The 21,716-nt window shown below is 37.4% G+C and overlaps 1 long non-coding RNA gene across 1 annotated transcript in view; it reads right to left on the bottom strand.

Moving 5' to 3' along the window:
- Nucleotides 1-1,675: 1,675 nt before the first annotated feature.
- The window catches only part of LOC311596409, a 60,252-nt gene continuing 40,211 nt past the window's right edge, over nucleotides 1,676-21,716 (bottom strand). Inside the window, exons 2-3 of the long non-coding RNA XR_014778825.1 lie at nucleotides 7,695-7,820; nucleotides 1,676-4,742 (exon numbers count right to left, since the gene is read on the bottom strand). This is a non-coding gene — a long non-coding RNA (uncharacterized lncRNA). The remainder of the gene's footprint in view (nucleotides 4,743-7,694; nucleotides 7,821-21,716) is intronic.

The following is a 21,716-nucleotide window of genomic DNA, read 5'->3' as shown; positions in this document are numbered from 1 at the left end:
ATATTTCCCTTTCTACCTTGTACCACAGTCTATCTCCGCACGTGTCCTTTGATTAATCTCCATTAAATATGAGGGATTCCCAAATACATCACAGGTTATAAGACTCTGTAAAAAGCAGGAAGAGTCACTGCCAAAAAAAAAAATCATCCTCCATAAAGGGAATTAAAAATTCCCAATCATCTCTGATACTATACTGATAGATTAGTGCCTGATTCAGTCATCATCAGAGAAGCTTTCTCCTGAAGCAGATGAAAGCAGATGCAGAGACCCACAGCCAGACATGGCACTCACAGAGAGACCAAGGAACACACAACTCTAAATGGAGTGTCTCCACCAAATCCCTCCCCTCAGAGCTCAGGAAACCCATTGAAACAGAAGATAGAGAGAGTGAAAGACCCATAGGGGATGGAGAATACAGGAGAACAAGGCTCTCAAAGACAATTGGGAATGCTCACATGAACGCAGAGAGTGAAGCAACATGCACAGGGCCTACACAAGTCTGCATCCGCTTCACTGTGAATATATTATAGCTTCTAACTTAGTGTTTTTATGAGACTCATGAGTTTGAGAACAAGCAGGTCTCTCTGAATCTTGTGCCTGTCCTTGGGGCTCCTTTCCTTCTGTTGGCTTACGTTGTCCAGTCTCCATGTCACCGTTTTTGTTTTATAATATTATAGTTTATTTTGTCATGTTTAGGAGCTATCTCTTAGAATGCTGTTCCTTTCTAATGAGAAACAGAAAGATATTGGATCTGGAATGGAGGAAAGGTGGGGAGGAACTAGGAGGAGTAGAAAGAAGAGAAACTACAGTCAGTATATCTTGCATGAGAATAGAATCCATTTTCAATAAAAGGGAAATCATGAGCACCTTGCATGGTTTTCACAATTATGTTCTTGAGTATTAATATTCCTATTTATTGGGTTTTTCTCTTTGAATAATATGCTACTACTTATACATAGCTGAGGAGAATATATATATATATATATATATATATATATATATATATATATATATGCACTTGTGTTCTATAGGCATCCATCAGATTTTATCTAATCCTTATTCTTTTTCATGTCTGTCAAGTTTCCCATCTTATAGGGCCATAAATGATATCTCATGGATTCTCTCACACATATAATTCTTTAACATGTTTTGACTAACTCTACTTTACTACTCTTCTTCAATTACTTTAGACTCTAAGTGGGATTTCTGCTCCTTTCCAAGTTACCTAAGAGGCCAGAATCTTTTCAGAGATTTGTGAACATCTTTGTGTCTTGGAAACTTGCCTTGCTTATGATCTCAACACAAGAAATCATTTTGGGTAGTCTGGAAGAAACCCTATCTCAATACCTCCAAACTAATATGGGAAGGTACTCTACTATCTCATTTTTAGGAAGCACTGTGTTGTGTTCAACAATTGATGATGATGATGAGCCTGCATGGGATGCTGGGATGCATTTTAAAGCGCGACATATAAGCAATCTGTTTATATTAAGGGTTTATATTTATATGCCTCAAGCAACCATAGCACACATGATATAAATTTCTATTTAAAACATTATTTATTGATGAAAATAATTCACACAACTTAAAGAAAAACAAACTTCAACTGACATGCCAAGCATGAAAACATTTGCACTATTAATCTCATGGAGTTACTGCTACTAAGGTTACCCTGGGTCTTATTATTTCACAGTTTTTCTTAACATGGTAAAAGATAGATCCATTAAAACAACGATTTTAAGAGATGGATGATGGCAGACCAAAATCGTAAAACCATTATTCTAGTAAAGTTTGGCATTTACTCTACTTGAGATGTAAATGCTCCTTTATGAAGATAGAGGCACTAAATATTAGCGGAGATAGTGTTGTCTGAGAAATTATTGCTAAAAACCTGTAATGGTTATTAAATATTCTACGCATATGGACATTGTATTAACATACCACTTACTCACCCAAAATCTTTCAAGATATCTTTCTAATTTATATGGAAGACTAAATTAACTCTCAGGTTTTCATTGAAGCATTCTGTGCTTTGGCACTGACTTGCCATTGATGGCATATTCTCACATCTACCCATCCCCTCAGCACTCTTAGGCTTGTATGCAGTAATAGGTCAATGTTCTGCAAATAAGGCCTCCAATTTCACTGAGCTTGTGGATCTTAACAGGTGTTATATTTTAACCATTACATAGCATCTCCAAAATCTAATTCACTTAGGAAGTTCTGTAATGAACGGAGTTAATCCCATCTGGAGACAACACGTTGGGAGCATTTGTGGCTCTTCCAGAGGACCCGAGTTTGCTGCGGAGCACTTGCATCAGACTGCTTACCACACCCTCTTCTGGCATCCCTGGGCACTGCCCACTCATGCATACACTTAGGCAGTCTTACACTAATACATAATAAATAATATTTAGATAAGCTGGGAATAGCTGTGGTATGAAAATAATTCCTAAATGAATGTTTTATGAAACAGCCATTTTTCAAGGAATACATAGTGAGAGCAGTTCTCTCAAAAACACTTCTTAAGGGGAAGGAGACATTAGAGAGAGTGGGAATTTGGAATCTAGTGCCCTTGGAGTCAGATATAACCTTCAACCAGCTCCCTGGGTTGGTGATCCAAGCCTGGAAAAGCTAACCTGCAGATTTGTGCTCATTCTTTTAAAAATGACAGTGTCTTATTTAAGGCATCGCTGTAGCAATGTAATGAAGATACACATACTAAGTCATCTTTATTGCTTTGTTATTTATCTGTTACAGTTGGGAAATAATGATTTTGTGATGTTTTCCTCAGTGTCCCAAATACCTGATATCTTGTTGACTGCCAGGAGCCCCTGCATTTAGAAAAGGTGGAGGAAGAGGTGGAGATTCTGTTCCTTCTCTTGTCTTACTTCTTTTTCAAAATGTGTTACTACAAATCTCCTGGTACACATTTTAGCCTCTCTTTTTGAATTTTATACCATAATTCCCTCTTTTTTAATTAAACATTTTTAGTTTTTACATATACATTTATATTATTACACATGTATACAATAAAGTACCTACAACAAGAACCATGACACAATCAGGAATTATATAAACGTTACATTTTTATTGTTTTGGCTATTTGTATTTGACAGCCTTGAAGAAAATATCTTTCCTATCTTGGTGCATCTAAAATTCTGAATGTTAATCAACCTCTATCATGGTCATTATCAACTTAAAACATCTATCTAGACCTAAAAAACATCTTAACCCCTAAACAACTTCATTGTAAAACTAAGCTACCTGGTCTTCAACCCAATCAGAAACTTGAGAAGGAATAAACTTGATTACCTGAGTATGCGGGAGTGCAGGTTAGTAGCTTTCCAAATGAGAAGATAACAGAGACAGTTTGCTACCAAATTAGTCACCCAAAACTCTCTATAACATTGGAATATTTTATTCAGTCTTATGGCCCAGCATATCTGACAGACATATTTGTGAGACAGGAACTATTGAGGTTTTGCTTACCCTGTCTTGGCAGAGTTTGGCCATTGACTCTGCCAGAATCCATGCTTGTCTGTTTGTAGGCAGAATTATGTCTGTGGTAGAAAATAGGACATTTTGTCCAGTGGCTTGTTTGCCACATTTGAAGCCATCTCTATAAGGAGATTCTTTGATGCTCATATTTTTTTTTTAGGTAAGCTGGGTATTGTCATGATTTAACCTGTTTCATTGTCAGTGAATCTTTAAAATAATGAAAACATTTTCAAATGCCATATTCTGCATGTCTCTGAGGTTTTTGAAGACCTTATCTAACTATTTTACTTTAACTGTCATACCTAGGATGTATATTCTTGTGATAAAGGTAGGCCAGCAATTGACATGACCATGATCTGATCAGCTAATAATCAAATTGTATAACTTATTTATCCTAAACAGCCTGCAATAGCACTTTCAAAGTATTGGAAGTAAGCCTTGTATTATAAATTGAGTTATATGGGTACAATACCTCATATTAGAGTAGAAATATAGATATGTGTGAAGAATAATCTTACATTTGAATTCTGTACCCTGTATCTAGAATTAAACTTACTTTGCATCTCCATACAAAATTCCGTACCAGTGAATTAGAAACAACCTTGTGAGTGACACTTAAGGTATTAAGCTGAGGAATAAATTCACTAATCTATTTTTTTCTATCTTTCCAATATATTTTTATATTTCCCCTTCTTTCTTTTTGAGCCCTATCTCCAAACCTAAGAATGTAAGATAAAAAGAAAGAGAGACATCTCAGAGTCTAACCTTGTTTTCTTTCTAAATAAGAATAATAATAACTTGTTACCAGCTCCCATTGATAACAACCCTCTATAGCCCAAGAAAGCAACCAAAAATCTACCTGATACCTCTTAAAGAAATGGGGCTTTGTTCACTTCAGGTTTCTTCTGGCTGATTTGTGATGAATGATACCTTACTAGTGGCCCAAATAAAGTTGGAGAAATGGTTAAACAAACTAGGAATAGCATTTGTGGTCCAGTGTCTAAATGTTGAGTAATCCAAGGCTTAATCAGAGTCCTGTGTAGGACAATTTGAAATGCTAGACAAATTGGGACTGAAAGCTTTCTTTGAAAGTGTCCTGGGAGCTGTCTTTTTCTGATGAGGAACAGCAATTGAAGCACTTGGTGTTGGAACATGAAGGATGCAGGATGTCAATGTCCAGCATGCTTAGAGGAATGAATCCTGTCAGGTCTAATCCAATGTCAGTGTCCAGTTCTTTTGTTCTGAAAGCATATAATTTCATACAAGCATTATACAGTCCTAAAATTATAAACGTATAAGGTGTGCGCAATTCACAGAACAATTAAGGCTGCTCTTTGTATAAGCAGAAAGAAAGACGTCTGTAAATCTTCATTCATGCCGTATGAAGAATGGCATCTAAAAATAATTCAATGGGCTCTGCAGCCAACAAGAAGCATTGCCTATGCCTAGACATTCATACTAATTCATACTAGACATTCATGCTAATCCCATACAGTGGGATTAGCAATATAAGTTACCTGCCCTTTCTGCAGTTTAAATTCTTCACATCCCAATTGTATCCTCCTCCCTCATTGCCTCTGGATCCTCTCTCCCTCCCTCATCCCCTTTCCTCTCCCTCTCTTAGTACTCAGAAAGAGGAGCCCTCTTCCCCTAACATCTGACCTCAAGCTATCAAGTCTCATATGTACTGCCTGTCACCTCTTCCTCAGTAGCCTGGCACGGCTTGTCCTGCCAGGGGGAAGTGATCTAAGTCCAGGGGCCAGAGTGCAAGTCCAAAACAGTCCCCACTATCCACATGTGACACCCACAAGGATGCTGTGCTACTTCATCTGAGCAGAGGGTCTAGGTCCACATCATACATGGTCCTTAGTTAATGGGTTTTTTTGTTTTTGTTTTTTGTTTGTTTGTTTTACATTATGAAACCTTTAAGTTTCAATTGAAATCAGTACTTCCTTGGTTGTTATTCAAATGAAAAGTGTCCTGCGACATTTTAAACCTGGTACTAATAGGTTACCAAGTCTATGTTCGGGCATCAACTGTTATTTTTACTATTCTAAGAATCTTTCAACTGAACTAAGTGTGTTTTTCATAGCAAGATGCTTTATTTTTTATTGAGTTGCAAGGAGTATGGCGTTCTCTTGCTGATGAACCAACTGATCCTTGATGTCAAAAAAAAGCTGTCCATCAATCCCTGATTCTACCTTAATGAACTTCTCACTCTCTGTTACTTTCCCTGATTGTTAGAGAAAAACTCAACCATCATTGTTGGACTAATATCATCTCCTATAATATTGCCTATGTTATTTTGGAGTTTTCAGGAAATACCTATGTTCAATTCTTCTCTATGGGTAAAGTAAAATGTATGTGCTGCACTAGGAGATTGCAAATAAGTTCTTAACATTAACGTTCCTGTTCTAAGTTACTGCTAAAATCTCACTGCTTCAATCTTAAGATAAGAGCTTGGATGAAAATACAGGTGTTCATTTTCACAGTCTTGTGTTAAAACTGTGGGCTTACTGTTCACCTAGAGGTAGGAACTGGAAGTTGAGAGAATTTAAACATAGTCCTGAATTTTATTATCTACGGAAGGGTTAATCTGAAACAATATGTGTGCCATTCACATTACTGGGAGGGAAACATATTAAGTATTGTTATTTTGGTAAAATATTATCACTATTTTTTTTAAATTCTATAAAATTTTATTATTATTAATATTTGAGTAGACTGAGGTATTGAAATACATTTGGTGTTATCTTCATATACATGCTTTAGAATTTGTTTTGTTACTAGATATGTACATTTCTGGTGTCAGGCAGGGTATCTGCATGTGGCCACAGGCACGGGTGGAGACTCTAGGAGTCCGTGGAGCAGGAGTTTCAGGTAGGTGTAAGCTGGGGACTGAACTCTCATGCTCTGCCAGAGCGGACCGTGCTCTTAGCTGCTGGCCTTCTCTCCAGTCTCGGATCTTTGTATTCTGTGCTGTCAGTATCATTCCAAAATAGAACAATGGAACAACATGCCAACTGAAGATGGTTCAGAATCCTGGATGTTCAAGCCTGCATATCTGCACTAATTGTCCTATCACTTAGTAGTAATATTACATTAGAATAAAAAAGTTCTCTATGAATAGATTTTACTTATTTTTCTTTTAATAAAGAATAAATAAATGGAAATAAAACAATAAATTTTATATCTCAGTAAAAGCTGTGAGAACATAATAGCATTTTAGTGAAAACTGCTCAATATTCAGGTGGGCTGTTTTGACATTACCAGACCTATGTTTATAAATATTAGTGACCCTCAGACATACTCTGAGAGCAGAAGTTACTAGAAGAGCCAAAGTTCTTATCACTGTTACAATATCAGGTTTAATCATTATCTGTCAGTTCTTGGCTTTAAAAATGGTTGTGTTCAGCTTTGATGTTATTTTTCTTATAGACTCCCTCTTGTACTCTCCATCACAAAAGAACCCACAGATCCTTCTAATCAGAAGAAACTTCTGGCATTAGAAGTGCCTCCTGTGTGCTGCAGTTAAAAGAGAAATAGTTCAAGAAGAAAGATAAACAGAAAACCTGAATCCTTCAGCATAAAATGAAGGAACTACCATGTAATACAACAGTAGAAATCTTAATATTTTGATTTAAAAAATAATTGTATTCCAAGAGTCAGTTTACACTGAAGACTATTAATTTGGGAATTGTTTCCATTATTGTTCTACACTTAACTCATATTTTATATTCATTTTATATATTAATATCCTATAGAAAAATTAAAATTTACATTTCTGCCTCATAAAGGAAAAATTGCCTTTCTTCTTTGTGTTAACTGAAGTAAGAAAATATGAACATTAATGACATTTTTTAAAATGTGTATTTAAGCGAGACATGGTGGTATACACATACCCCAAGAACTACAGAGGCCAAAACAGGTACATCAGAAATTCAGGGTCAAGGCAAAATCAAGGCCAATCTAAGCAAAGCAATAATATTTTACTTTTTAAGAAGTGTATTTTAAATTAATGAAAGCATGCAAATTTTAGCTGACTTTAAAAATTTTTTTTTGATTCTTTATGAATGTCACATCATGCACCTCAATTCTACTCATCTCCATGGCCTACCACATCTGCCCTCTGATCGTGCAACACCTCCCCAAAGAGAACAAAAACAAAACAAAACAAAAGAAAAGAAACTCACCTCAGAAGCTGCAGTGTTTCATGGTGTGTCACATTCTCTTGTACAAACAGCTTCTCTTACAAATGTTCATTGCAGTGAGTCATTGGTTTTTTGTTTGTTTGTTTTGACTTCTTGGTACCAGTGGATCTAGGAAAAGAAAAATTATTATCTTCTGAAAAATAATGTCCCCCAATGAGTGTGGATTGCTCTGCTTATCAGAATTGTGGTCCTTGTGTTATCTTTGAATCACCGGCCTGATGCCCATGCCATCTCAAGAACTTAACGCTGCTTGTCTTCCACTCGGGCTGGGTTGAGTACTCTCATTATCTTAACCCTCATAACTTTATTGTTATATTTAGTTTAATTGTTCTTCCCAGTCTTAACAAATAACATCTTACAGAAAAGGGTGTTGCATGTTTTAGGGATCAGACCATTTATGATGGGGTAGGGAGACTGGAAATGTGCCCTGAAGTGGAAAAATAAGGAAGGAATAGAAACCATAGTGTTTCTAGAGGAAATGACTTGTTTGGTGGGATGTGCATCACTTTTTGCTCCAAATTAACTTACTCCCTGCCCTGAACCGATTCTACACCCTCACTGCTCCTCACTTCTCCAGCGGTGTTGCGTTCCTGCCTTGTACTGTGACCCAGTTGGATGCCAACCAGTCTGCAGGTTCGTGGCAATGGAGATCTCTTTTCTCTCAATAGCTTACTTTTTATTTTTCTTGAGAGACGTTTTCTTGGGTTAGAACTCTTAGTGAAAGTTCCTTTTTGCCCCCTGGGTCATGCCCTAGTTTAAGTTGCAGTTGGCATCTTCAGAGTATCTACCTGTCAGTTCATCAGTATGGATAGTGCAAGCAGCCATACTGCTACGCATTGTTACCTGGACAGTCGACAACATTCCTTCGTGCAATGCTTTTTCTTTATTTGACATTTGTTTGCTTGCTGGTGATATTTTGATGGGAAAGGGGGAATGCATTTTTCTTTAACTTAGGACAAGAGAGAACACGCTTATTATTATATTTTATATAGGTAATCTTTGAACCCTGCAGACCCAAATAGCTGTTTTAAAGAGAACTATGTGTAAGGAAAATGGGGAGGGTGATGATTAACACTGACTTGACTAGACCGTGAATTGCCTAGGAGACAAGTTGCAAGGCATGACTGTGAAGGGTTATGTAGATTAGGCTAATTGAGGTGGGAAGAGCCATCTAACTATGGGTAGCACCATCCCAGAGTCTGTGGGCCTGGACTGACTATAAAGGGATGAGCTAAGCATTAGTCTTTGTTACTGCTTTCAGAATGTGCATGCGATGTGACTAGCCAGCCTCTGCTCCTGCTGTCATATCTCCCCTTTCATAATGAGTAGTATAATATAATGGCTCATCTAATATAATCCAATATCTCAGAACTGTAAAGCAAAATAAACCCTTCCTTTCTTACTTTGCTTTGTTGGTTTTTTTTTAATCATAGCAACGTCACAATTACAATCTACAGGAAGAAAAGGAGAGGCTGAGCTTTCTGGGGCAGTGTATTTAATACTGGTATCATTTATCCCTAAGCACAACTTCAACCTTCATGGTTAGTCAAATTAGATAACAATGTTGAGTTTGCTCCAAACTCCTTCAGAATTACTTTCCTTATTAGAGATTAATGGATAGCAACTAGTTTGTGAGAACTTCCCAAGAAAGTCATGGGGCAGCGTAGTTTTCATAGCCACTATGTATTGAAAGCAATGACTATTGTTTAAGTTCCTTTATACAGTCATAAGCAAAAGAATTCTGCCAACAGCTGTAAACTGATAGACAAAGACAGAATTGTAAGTTTAACTTTAACTGCATGAAGTTATTGTGCCGTGAAATTTCAGTACTGGTAGCCAAAAGACAGTCATAAGTTTAAGTCAAAATATCATAGTTGTCTTTTGTGTTTGGTATCTGAGAAAAATCATTAGATATTAAGTTTGTAAAGTCACATTTTACTGTAATCTGTATAAGGTATAGAGTCTTAACAGAAATTTGAAGATACAATTTACCACAACATGAGTTCCCCAAAACCCTTTGATGATCAAAGGGATCATTAAAACAAAGTCTTCAAGGATTGTATCGCAGATTCTTCAGGTAAGTGCTTCATCGCTGATGTACGTTCATATGACACAAATAAACTACCCTTAGTCAGCCAAGGTAAGCCAGAGGAATTGTTACTTGGTTGGTTGTTTGAGGGCTGGTTAGTTGGGATTTTTTCCTGTGTGGAAAAACTTTCCATTTTAATCTATAGAGTTTAAAATGAAACAACATTCTGAAAATAGAAAAGTTGAACTAGGAAGTTGAGCTCCACAGTTGGAATAAATGGAGAGCATCAAATGAAACTAAGGCTGCATCCGTTGGAAAGTCACCTAGAAGACTTAGCTTGACCTTTGTGATGTCTCTGCAATGGAAGGATGTGGCCAAGCTCACTTGGGTCAAGTCAAAGTACTAATCTAGTGATTACTCTTTGTGGGGTAGATTGCACACCTGGCCTTTTATGGTATGACTCCTAGCTGGCATGGCATTTCAGGTTATACGAAGAGCACACAAAATTAGATATTTCAAATCCAATTTTTGCATAGAAAAGGATGTATGATTTCCATATAAAAGGAGTATTTTTCATCTGCTTTCTTGATTTAAAAAAAAGAAGAAAAACCAAAACCAAAACAAGGTGCTGCCTGAGCTCAGAAACAAAATAGCAGAGTTTGGGAGTGATTTTGATAATCTGATTTTCTTCCTCACACGGGTGATAAGAATATAGAAAGAAATAAATTTCAAAGCTTTTCTGACATCTTAAGAATGAGAACGTCAACAGAACACTCCAGCTACTTGGTGGATAATTGTCAGTTCTATTATGTATTTCCCCACCTGGAGTTCAATTACCCTTGGCTGTGTTTCCTCACAGGTGACTTTCAGGTTTCACCAGGAAAAGATGCCTCTTTTGAAGTTAACTTTTCCTTCCCAGTGTTACAATTTGACCTACAGAAGACCCATGGACCAGTATGGCCTCCTGTTTGTTTATCTGAAATGAGAGTGGAGACCACTTGTAGCCCCATGTTTACTTTGCTCACTTAGCTGTAGTGTCGGCCTTGTCATAATACTGTGCTATCTAACTTGTCCTTCTTTCTTTCTTTCTCTTTTCTTCCTTTCTTTCTTTTCTTTCTGTCTTTCTTCCTAAAGGCAGTATGTTCTTTAATCATTTTCTGGAGTGCCAAAATCTGAGCATTTTATATTTTTCTTGGTTGGTAGTTACTTTCATCTTTGTAGTTATTTTGGGACGTGCATGTTTAGGGTAAGTCTAGAGCAAGCAACCTCTATTTTGGCTTTGATGATTCCCTTTATCTGTGTTGGGGCACAATTGAGACATTGCTCAGTCCCCATATGTGGAAAAGATGGAGAAACAATTCCCAGGTCTATCGATCTGTAAAATGTTTCTATCTTAGAGATTAAAGTAAATTATCTTTACTTAGAAGTTGTGTTTGTATAGATTTTCATGATTTTACCATACATGTGTGAAGACTTTTATTCATCCAAAGACTCAAGTACAGATTACATAGATTCACTGTGTGTGTGTGTGTGTGTGTGTGTGTGTGTGTGTGTGTGTGTGTGTGTCATTTCTTTAGTAATTAAAAATTACTTTGGTATAATGGGGAAGAAGGTCCCCCTCAGTCATAAACTTAGGGGAGGGGAATAGGGTGAAAGCAGAGGGAAGGAGGAATGGGAGGATACAAGTGATGGGATAACAATTTAGTTGTAATCTGAATTAATTAATAAAACTAAAATAAAAAATTCAAAAATTACATTGGTATTTAAAATATATTTGGACATTTGATGGTTTTCATAAACATCTATGTTCAGAATTTCATGATACTACCATCTGAAAGTAGAAGATATTTTCCTCCTTCTATTTAGATTGCCTAAAAGGTTTTTTGTTTGTTTTATTGTTTTTTCTGAGACAGGTTTTCTCTGTGTGTAATCTTGTCTGTCCGGGATTCATTTTGTAGACCACAGTGGACTCGAACTCACAGTGATCTGCCTGTCTCTGCCTCCCTGAGTGCTAGGAGTATAAGCATGAGCCACTGCACCTGGTTTCTAAAGGTTTTTAATATTGTATCTGAACTAAAATATTTGATTTGTTAATTTATTTATCACAATAATCAAGACATTAGCTCAGCAAAAAGTATTAGGTACCTTATATACTATTATCCTAAGCTGAAAACACTAGGAGCATTGGAGTGGGTACCACTGAAGAAACCCTATGGGTGAGACAGAAATTTTATGAGAAGTTATTGTGGAGCCTATGACCTTGAAGATTCAATGAACAGAGAAACAAATCTTCTTAAGGATACATCGAAGAATGTCATGAAAGAGTGAACGGAGAAGGTACATCTGTAAACAGTGCTTTCTCATTTTGAGTAATTTGTGATATCTTTCATAACTGTAGTAGAACAACTTATTTTCCCAGAGGTGTGAACAATAAAAATATTTCTTAGCAAAATTCTTTAGTCAAAGTCAACTTCAGAATCAGATTCCATAATTACTGAATCTCACAACAAGGCTGTTTTCCTGACTGAGCCATGTAAAGGAAATATGGAACTGCATAAGGAGTGAGGGTGAGCTCCAAAGGAGAGAACTGAAGGCAGCTGCAGAGTGACATAAGGAGCATGGGCATTGTTGAGCACTGTGGTGCACATACCCAAGAAGCTCTCATTCCTGTGTTGAGAGGGACGTGCACATGAGCTGCTGCTCATGGGAAATGCAGGTTTACATCGTTACATTTATTCACAAAACATAATAAAACTTGTTGTCTAAAGAGTGCCAAAACAAAAGAGGGCTGAAAATTCAGCATGAGTCAGTGGCTTTTTTCTGCTAAGGTGTAATGGTTGATTTATAGCTTAGGTAACGCAACTTGAATGTCAAAACTGGGTGAGTGCAACTGTTCATAGTGAAGAAAAAGACAAGGAAGAAGAACTACACCTGACGGTTATGAGATGTCAGAAACAGGCATTCTGGAGTCTCACACCGGCACTGGCACTGCCAGGCATATGGCTGGTAGTATGTTGTCTAACCTGCATGCAATGTATTGCAACATCTGAAAACGGAAGGCATACCTTAGCTCTCAGTTACCACTCGGCTCTACAATTCTAGATGCGCTAATTTTTACTGTCTGCTAAGTAAATATATGATCTTGGCTCATAAAACAACTGTACCAATAGCTCCAAGTGCTTTTTTTTATACATCTAATTAATGCCCTAGATATCTTAAGATAGATTGAGAGATATGCTCTTGGTTCGAGGATATAAAATGGGCTTTTGGCAATTAGTACCAAAGAGAATCTAAGTTATATCACACTTAATGCAAGAGGCATTCTGGTACTTAATTATAATGATTTACCCAGTGAGCAGAGAAATAGCTAAATCTTTTACAATCCACTAGTCAATAGTATGACAAGTTTATAAATAGCTTCCAGTAACTATGATTATAACTTTAATAATGTGACTTCTCATTTTTCTTTCTTAAGAAAATCTGTGATAACAGAATCGATTCAACCTTAATTCCATTATACTTTATTTAACTCAGCGTGATTTTAGCAAATGAATTATTTTTGTAGAAAGAACATATGCAAATAAAAAGGAAGGGTTTGCCCCAGAGAGAGAAAGAGAGAGAGAGACAGAGACAGAGACAGAGGCAGAGAGACAGAGAGACAGAGAGAGAGAGAGAGAGAGAGAGAGAGAGACAGAGAGAGAGAGAGAGAGAGAGAGAGAGACAGACAGACAGAGAGAGACAGAGAGAGAGACAGAGAGAGAGAGAGAGAGACAGAGAGAGAGAGAGACAGACAGACAGAGAGAGAGAGAGAGAGAGAGAGAGAGAGAGAGAGAAGCTAATTAATCACTTCAAAAACAAGGACCTGAAACAAAGCCCGAGACCATGAGTCTGCAGCTGCAGGGAACATGCCGTCATTGAGCTAGGATAGACAACGCTGGCACTGTACAACTCTAGCTGAATTCATGCTGTTGGCCTTTGTTTCTAAAGACAAACACTAAGTGCATGAAACAACTTCAGTTCTCACAAAACTGAATCTTAGATGCTATCTGCTCTGATTTCATACATAAAGAAGAGAAAAGAAGTCAACCTCAAAACAAAACAAAACAAAAAAAGGCTAGCCTTCATTCTAATGTTATTAAAACATTCATTAGGAAATCTAGATAAAAATCTCAGAAATTTAACTGATTCTTGATTCAGGTCATGGCACCACCATGGCATCGGGGCATCCTACACTTCCAGAGATGCCTATGAGTGGAGCAGTGACTTGGGTTTATGGGGGTGTCCCTTTTTTATTCTGGCACAATTGGAGTAATGCATTATGCCATTTGAGAGCTAAAGCTAAGAATTATGCACTTCTTGATTTTATTTTAAAGGAAGCGCTTTTTGGCTCTAATGTACAGGCATCACATACATTTCTTTCCTTTTTAATTCCAAGTGACATTTATGAGTGTAAATAAATATCTATCAGGAACTTTACTGCCTCTCTCTTGTTTTCTTCACAGGAGAGAAATTTGATATAAACACAAAATGTTGTTACCTAATGAAATGCTTACTACAGAGCAACTAATTGGCTTAAAATAGTTTAATTATAAGCCTGATTAAGTTTTTCCAATCCATGTTTGTACTGGCTTCCTGGGTGCAGTAAGTACTGTACTTCCTTAGGACTTGTGGTGTTTGTGAGTATTCTGCCACATTTTTTTAAACTCATACATGGAAACATAGCCCGAATTTAGGGAAAATAGCTTTAGATTCTATGCCTTTTCATTATTAAAATGTATATTATCTTTATAGTGCAGTAAGGCTTTCAAATAGAAGATAATTAATTGCTGTGATTGACCTGGTTGAATATGTTAATGCATTTGCTATTGTGCATGGGATGGTTATATCATGTTCAGAGTAATTATAACCTGGTTATTATTTCACTTGGAAATTAAGCATGACATAATGAGATACAATTGTGTATCAAGTTGACAAGAAGAGGACTTGTGACAGTTGTTGCTGGTTGTGAACTTGACTACATTTGGTCTCTACTAAAGCCCAAATGGCTAGACACACCTGAGAGAGATTGTTCTTAAATCAACCATTCGAAGGGAGAAGACCCACTTCTAATTCAGAACTTTGAGCTGGGACAATATACTTTAGTCCAGATCTTTTCAGGTGGGATGATCCACCTCTAATCTGGGTCGCACTTTCTGCTCTCAGTCTGTATAAAAACACAGAAGAAGGAATCTTGCTCTTACTTTGCCTGCTTGTGGTCGCTTTCACTGACAAGTCAATTCTTTCACTGGCGTGAGAGCGTACTTCAGGATTCTGGAACATTCTGAAGACCAGCTGAGATACCCAGCCTCATAGACATAACAGTTACTGGAATCTTGCATCATCACTGGTACATAGCCTTATTGGATTAGATGGACCACAGCCTGTAAGCCATTCTAATTCTCCCCCCCCCCAATGTGTGTGTGTGTGAGTGTGTGTGTGTGTGTGTGTGTGTGTGTGTGTGTGTGTGTGTTCATTCTGTAAGTGCTGTTCCTCTAGAGAACTCGGGCTAATACAATTGCTTTGTGCTTTATTTATTTTTGAATGAACTTTATAATACTTTTGGAACTATGAATGCATGAATTTGTTACTATTTCAATTATCATAATTTATATTTTCTTCATACCTGAAATTGTAAATGACAAAAGGCCTTAAACCTCCTACTGAATATTAAGAATGTGTTAATAAAAGATTGAAAATTCATGCAATGAATAAAAAACTCTATGTAGGAACATTGAGAAAGAAATTTCTGACTGAAAATGATTTTTTATTCTTTATTATCATTAATAGGATGACTGTAGTATCTTGTAATAGGCATATAATTAGAGAATGTTCTTTTATTTTGGATTAGCACACAATAGTGATGTGTGTTTAGAAGACAAAGTGTAGTATTTCAACACATTTATGACATGTGTTGATCAATGTTGGATAACTTGAATTTCCTTTCATCATTTCAGTGTCTGGACATTGAGTTCCTCGCTTCTGGTTTCTAATATGATATGTAATAAATTGTTTTTAGGATGTTTCTTTAATCTTTGTATTATGACATTTTATTGATGAATTATAATTAGGATGTTTAATTAGCTCTTACTTTATGCTGCAGTAAGTGAAATATCCTTCAGTATGGTATATTATGAATTATTCACTGCAATTCTCTTTATAATCTCAATCAAATGTTCTATATATAGGAAATGGAAAATACAGAGAGGTTAAACTGCTTGCTGAAATTCATACAAACATCACATAGAGAAACTGTTATTCAAACTAAGATCATAGGATCATGATTATTGCCCAAGATAGTAGAGTGGTCAATGATCTTATAAAATTTGCTTTTTAACTGGTGTTAAGATTTATATAGATTGAAGCTCACAATGTTGAAAATTTTCCAACTAAATTGTTTATTGTCTCCAGAGTTCCTATTTGAGTAATTTTCTTCAACTGTAAAGAACCACTGAGAAATCAACAACTGGCATTTAAAATAGCCTTCTGGTTGAGTAAAAACCTAGTAAATTTGTTACTTATTAAATATTTACTTTGTGCTCTAAGCCATTGAATAGGTAATTGATGTAGGCAAGGGAAATGGTGCGTATTTGAGTTGTGCTTTATAATTATTTTTTGTTTTCTTTCTTTGATTTCTTTGTTTGTTTGCTTTTTAAGACAGGGTTTCTCTGTATGGCTATGCTTGTCCTGGAACTTGCTCTTACAAGTTTGAGGCTGACCTGAAACTCACAGATCTACTTCTCTCTGCCTCCCGAATGCTGGGATTAAAAAACATGCACCATCAGTGCCTGGATGTGTCATGTTTTATAATGCGTAAAATAGAACATAAGATTTTTTAAAGGGCAAAAATAAGTAATTTAAGAAAATAACAAATAGGATAAACTAAGTTTACCTAAAGTATTGTTATATACTGTGCCTGTATAAATGTTTAAGAAAAGCAATCATTGACCTTCGGTGTGGTTCACTTGAAATGCCGCTGCCTCATTTGATGCCAGTATAAGTATTTTCCAAATGCTCAATGATTATAATTCTTTATATTTGATTCTATCTTTACTATTAGAGGTGGCTTTGGCATCCATGATACATGAAATGACTATCGCTTATTATCAGATAAATAAGAAAATAAATAGAATTTTTCAATAAATACTCTTGAGAAATAGTTTGTTAAAAGGTCTTCTATATTAGGTATAGGTAAAGGACACAGTGTATTCCTAATGTAGAAAGCCCCAAAATGCATTTTTAAAATTTAATAGTATAATGGCAGGTTGAGTATGGTAGAAGTGAAGTAAGAAAAGCCTGTGTAATATCTCTGACAGTTTAAAATATATTGAATCTGATAATGATGCATTTGCATTAAAGTTCAAAAAACGTTGATAAAAATACAAAATGTTGTCTGAAAAAAATAATGAGGTCATAGATATAGATTTGATAATCCTTTACTTGACTGTAGAAGGAAATAAAGAAAGACAGAAGGATGAGGAGGAGTCGGGCTTCAAGCTTCAGAAAACAAGCTTATATGACATAGAGAAGTGTCTCCTCACAGCTGTTCTGCATCACTGGGTCCTATCCTCATCACACTCCTTCCTTAGTGTTTCCAGAGCTATGCTATATGGGTTGTGTTGAGTTGTGATATCTGTGGCTGAACACAATATTGTCAGTTGTTCTCTGCATTTTAACAAGTTTCTTCTCCTTCCTCTTCTCCTAGCCATTCCCCTTTCCCCTCTCAGCCACTTCTCCATTTCTCTTTAGAGAAAGGCAGGCCTCTCATGGATATCAAGTCATAGCATATCAAGTTTCAGTAAGCCCTGGAGGGCTTGCAACCAGGGAATGGCTAGCCCAGGGACCTAGGATAGAACCAAACACACAACTAGCAGAAAGATGAGAGAGAGAGAGAGAGAGAGAGAGAGAGAGAGAGAGAGAGAGAGAGAGAGAGAGAGAGAAAAGAAGAAGAAGAAGAAGAAGAAGAAGAAGAAGAAGAAGAAGAAGAAGAAGAGAGAAGAGAAGAGGAGAGAAAAGAAGAGAAGAGAAGAGAAGTGAAGAGAAGAGAAGAGAAGAGAAGAGAAGAGAAGAGAAGAGGCAGAGACAGAGGCAGAAGCAGAGGCAAAGGCAGAGACAGAGAGACAGAGCATCAGTGATGATATTCTGCTATGCTCACAAATTAGTACCTAGTCCAATTGCCATCAAGTAGGCTTCACCCAGCAACTGATGGAAACAAAGGCAGAGACTCACAGCCAAGCATATGTGATGCTTTGGAAATTCCCTGGAAGAGAGGGAGGAAGAACTGTAGAAACCCAGACTCACAGAATCAACTCACCTGGGTTCATAAGGGCTCACAAAGATTAAACCACCAATCAACCAGGGAGCCTGCATGTGGCTGACTGGGAACTCTGCACATGGTACCATTCTGCAGCTTGGTCTTCTTGTGGGACTCCTAACAGTGGGAACAGGGGCTGATTCTGACTCTATTGCCTGCCTTGGGACCCTTCCCTTCTCCTGGGTTGCCTCTTCTAGCATTAATAGGTGAGGAGGTACCTAGTCTTACATTATTTTTTTAATACAAAGAACAAAAATGTTCCAGTAAAGACCATCCCCTAAATTCTGTCCAGACTTTAGAAAAATAAAGAACCTACAATTGTTGATTGTTAATGAGTATATTGTTTATACTTTAGTAAAATGACTTCACTGTTTTCTCTGCCTAATAGAAAGAACCACATTGTTCACAACAAGCTCTGACTCTTTGGCTCATTTGACTAGGGGCCATGTCCTGAGTGCTTACGTCATTCTAATATTTGCATATGTTGACATTATCAACCTGAAAGTGATGATACATGAAGTTAGGACCTTTGAAACATGATTAAGTCATTGGTACAGAGCCCTCGTCAAAAGGATTAATGCCAACATAAAAGAGGAGCGGGCATATGCTTGACCCTTCTCTTTGTGAGGATATAGCTATCTGGCATTCTGTAAACTGTGAGTGTACACTTCTAAGACATTAAATCTTCCTGTGCTTTACTGTGGAATTGTCAATCTCCAGATCATTGTAAAACAAACTTGTGTCCTTTTAAAGCTACTCAGTCTAAGATATTTTGCATTAGCACTCATACTAGACCAGGGTATTTTTCTTTAAATGCAAATGTTTGGCAAAATTACATACTAAATTGAAATTAGTGACAGAGATAAAACCATGGAAAGGGTTCAAGAGCTTACATATTCTGAGAGATAGAGACAGACTGAGTCGTATTGATACCATAAGATTAGGACAACGGTTGAAATTTTGTCCAGGTTCTTTCATTAACAGCATGACAGGTAGCTTGGCCATAGTGTTTTGTTTTGGGCAGTTGTTTTATTTTTTAACCATAAACGGCTTGATTTTTGTTTTATTTTATTGCTCAACCCACAGCCTGGGCAAATATTTTAACACTGAGTTCTATTTTCAATTCAGGTCCCTACACATTTATATAAGGGAATTATATCATATCTCTGTTGCAGTAATTGAGTGAGCTCTCTGAGTATCAAGCTTTCTGTTCCAACCACCTACATATTGAAGAAATAAGCCTAAGTGTGTTCTGTCAGTGTCCAGTGAAACTGTCCAATTGCTCAGCCCCCCGACTGTGCATTGTGATTCTGCAGCCATTACAGAGGCATCCCAAGCCAAACTGTTTGCAGAGTACTGAAGTACCTCAGGATCACAGTAGCTACCATGTGCGCCTCAGCCACATTGATGCATTCATGGCGTTTGCTCTCTGGACCTATACATCAGAACAGGCAATTCTGGAGCCCTCCAGAAGCACAATCTCTACACCTGTCACAGCTGCCTTCTTTGAAACTGAGACAAACAAGGAACCAACGTCCACAAAGTCCCTGTCCCCAGCCACTGCAGGATGAGACGGGGGTAGGCGGGGTCTATGCAAATATATCTTAGAGAAAGGATTGTTTAGGATAAAGTTGTTTTGCTAAATGGTTGACGACAGAAGATAAGAGCTAAGTGATATGTACAGTAAAATAGTTCTAAATATAACAAAAAAACATATCACAGTTCCCTGAAACAGGAAAGACAAGAAAAGGAGAAAGAATAAGAGAAAGGGCAAAGGAGCACTTAGTTAGAGATTAGGTTCACCCCAGGGACCTCACAAGGCAGCCACTAAGATATAAAAGGTTGAATTGTAGATTAGCTAACATGTAAAGAGGCTGAGTTCTAAATCCTGGTCTGCTGGGGAAATCGGCCACCACCTGGAAGCTCTCTGCAGCACAGAGAGAGAAAGGAACAGAAACAGTAAGATCCTGACATTTATAGAAACTCTGTGGAAAGCTTTGAAGCCTATCACAGAAGTCAGAAACCAAGCCAAACACAGATGTGAGAGCCCTGCATGGCATCTGCCTTACAATCTAAACTTCGAGAGTTCTCTCAGTCTGCTGCTGCTGAAGCCTCTTCATGTCTCCATTGTCCATTTTCCAACATCAGAATCTTTACTATGAAACACAAGTATGTGTGCACGTTAGTGCCTGTCCTCCAAACAGCACCATGGCTCATCATCCGCGACACACTGAGCCCTTTATGCTTACTGCCTCCATGAAACTTATTTACATTTGTTTGTTTGTTTGTTTGCTTCTTTGTTATAAATGCTACATCTTCCTCATTTCACATAGTCATTGGAATACAAGATCTGTGCTTGAAGTTTATTTTTTTCTAGTGTTGCCTTTTTGGGCAGTTGGAGTACAGAGTCTCCTGTGGCCCAAGCTGGCCTTGAGCTCTCTAGATACCTGAAGATGACCTTGACTTTTTGATGTCTAATCAATCTGTCTCCATCTCCTTAGTGCTGGAATTTCTGGGGTGTTCCACCACACCTGGCTTCTGAAGTGGTCAACACCAGTTGAGAACTCTAAGAGAACTATACCCACATCTCCAACAGTTCTTTCTTGCCCTCCCAGAGAAGAAATACTTGGTAAAGATATGTTAAGGTATAAGTGAGTATATACCATGTGACTCTTTCTGCTTCTGGGTTAACTCACTCATTATGATCATTTCTAGTTCAATCCATGAAAATCTTCACTTACCAGGAAACTGGGACAGAGGGGAGGACATCCTATTGGGACTCTAGATGAGAGAAGCATGGGAGAATAGCAAAGTAGAAGGATCCAGAGGGTCCTAGAAACCTACAAGAAGAACATTATGATAGGCAGATTTGGGCCCAGGGGTCCTGCTCCAACTATGGCACCAGCCAAGGACAATACAGGCCCTTAAACTTCAAACCCCTACCCAGATCTAGCCAGTGGACAGAACATTCTCCACAGTTGAGTGGAGAGTGGGGTATGACTTTCACACGTACTCTGGTGCCCCATATTTGACTTCATCCCCTGGATGGGGAGGCCTGGTGGCACTCAGAGGAAGGATAGCAGGCTACCAAGAAGAGACTTGATACACTATGAGCATATACAGGGGAGGAGGTCCCCCTCAGTCATAGTCATAGGGGAGGGGAGTAAGGGGAAAATAGGAGGGAGGGAGGAATGGGAGGATACAAGGGATGGGATAATCATTGAGATGTAATAAGAATAAATTAATAAAATAAAATTTTTTAAAAAGATATGTTAAGGTTTAACTTCTTAATTTTATGTTTTTGTCTCAAAATTTCTGTTTCTCACATTTTGAGAATGTCCCTCATTCTTGGTATTAAGGTCATATTTTCTTCCCTCTGAGCCATAAGAGAAAAGAGCACATGTGTATTGCTTTTTATTGTATCGCCAATTTTTAGCAAAATGCCAGTTACATGAGAGAGAAAAAAAAAAAAAGAAAAGGAAAGGAAAAGAAGTACTGAATGACTGGCCTGTAAGAATGATGAATGATTTCAAATTCTAGGAAAGGTCTAAAATACTCCCTACAGGTTCAAAGTTAAACTGTGACAGCCTCATTCATCATCCACAAAGCAGTCAAGTTCGTTAGA

The sequence above is a fragment of the Acomys minous genome, assembly GCF_964271855.1.
Source record: "Acomys minous genome assembly, chromosome: 4".
Classification (NCBI taxonomy): Eukaryota; Metazoa; Chordata; class Mammalia; order Rodentia; family Muridae; genus Acomys; species Acomys minous.
Note: the sequence above shows the minus strand (reverse complement) of the source record. Positions and strands in the feature narration are given on the sequence as shown.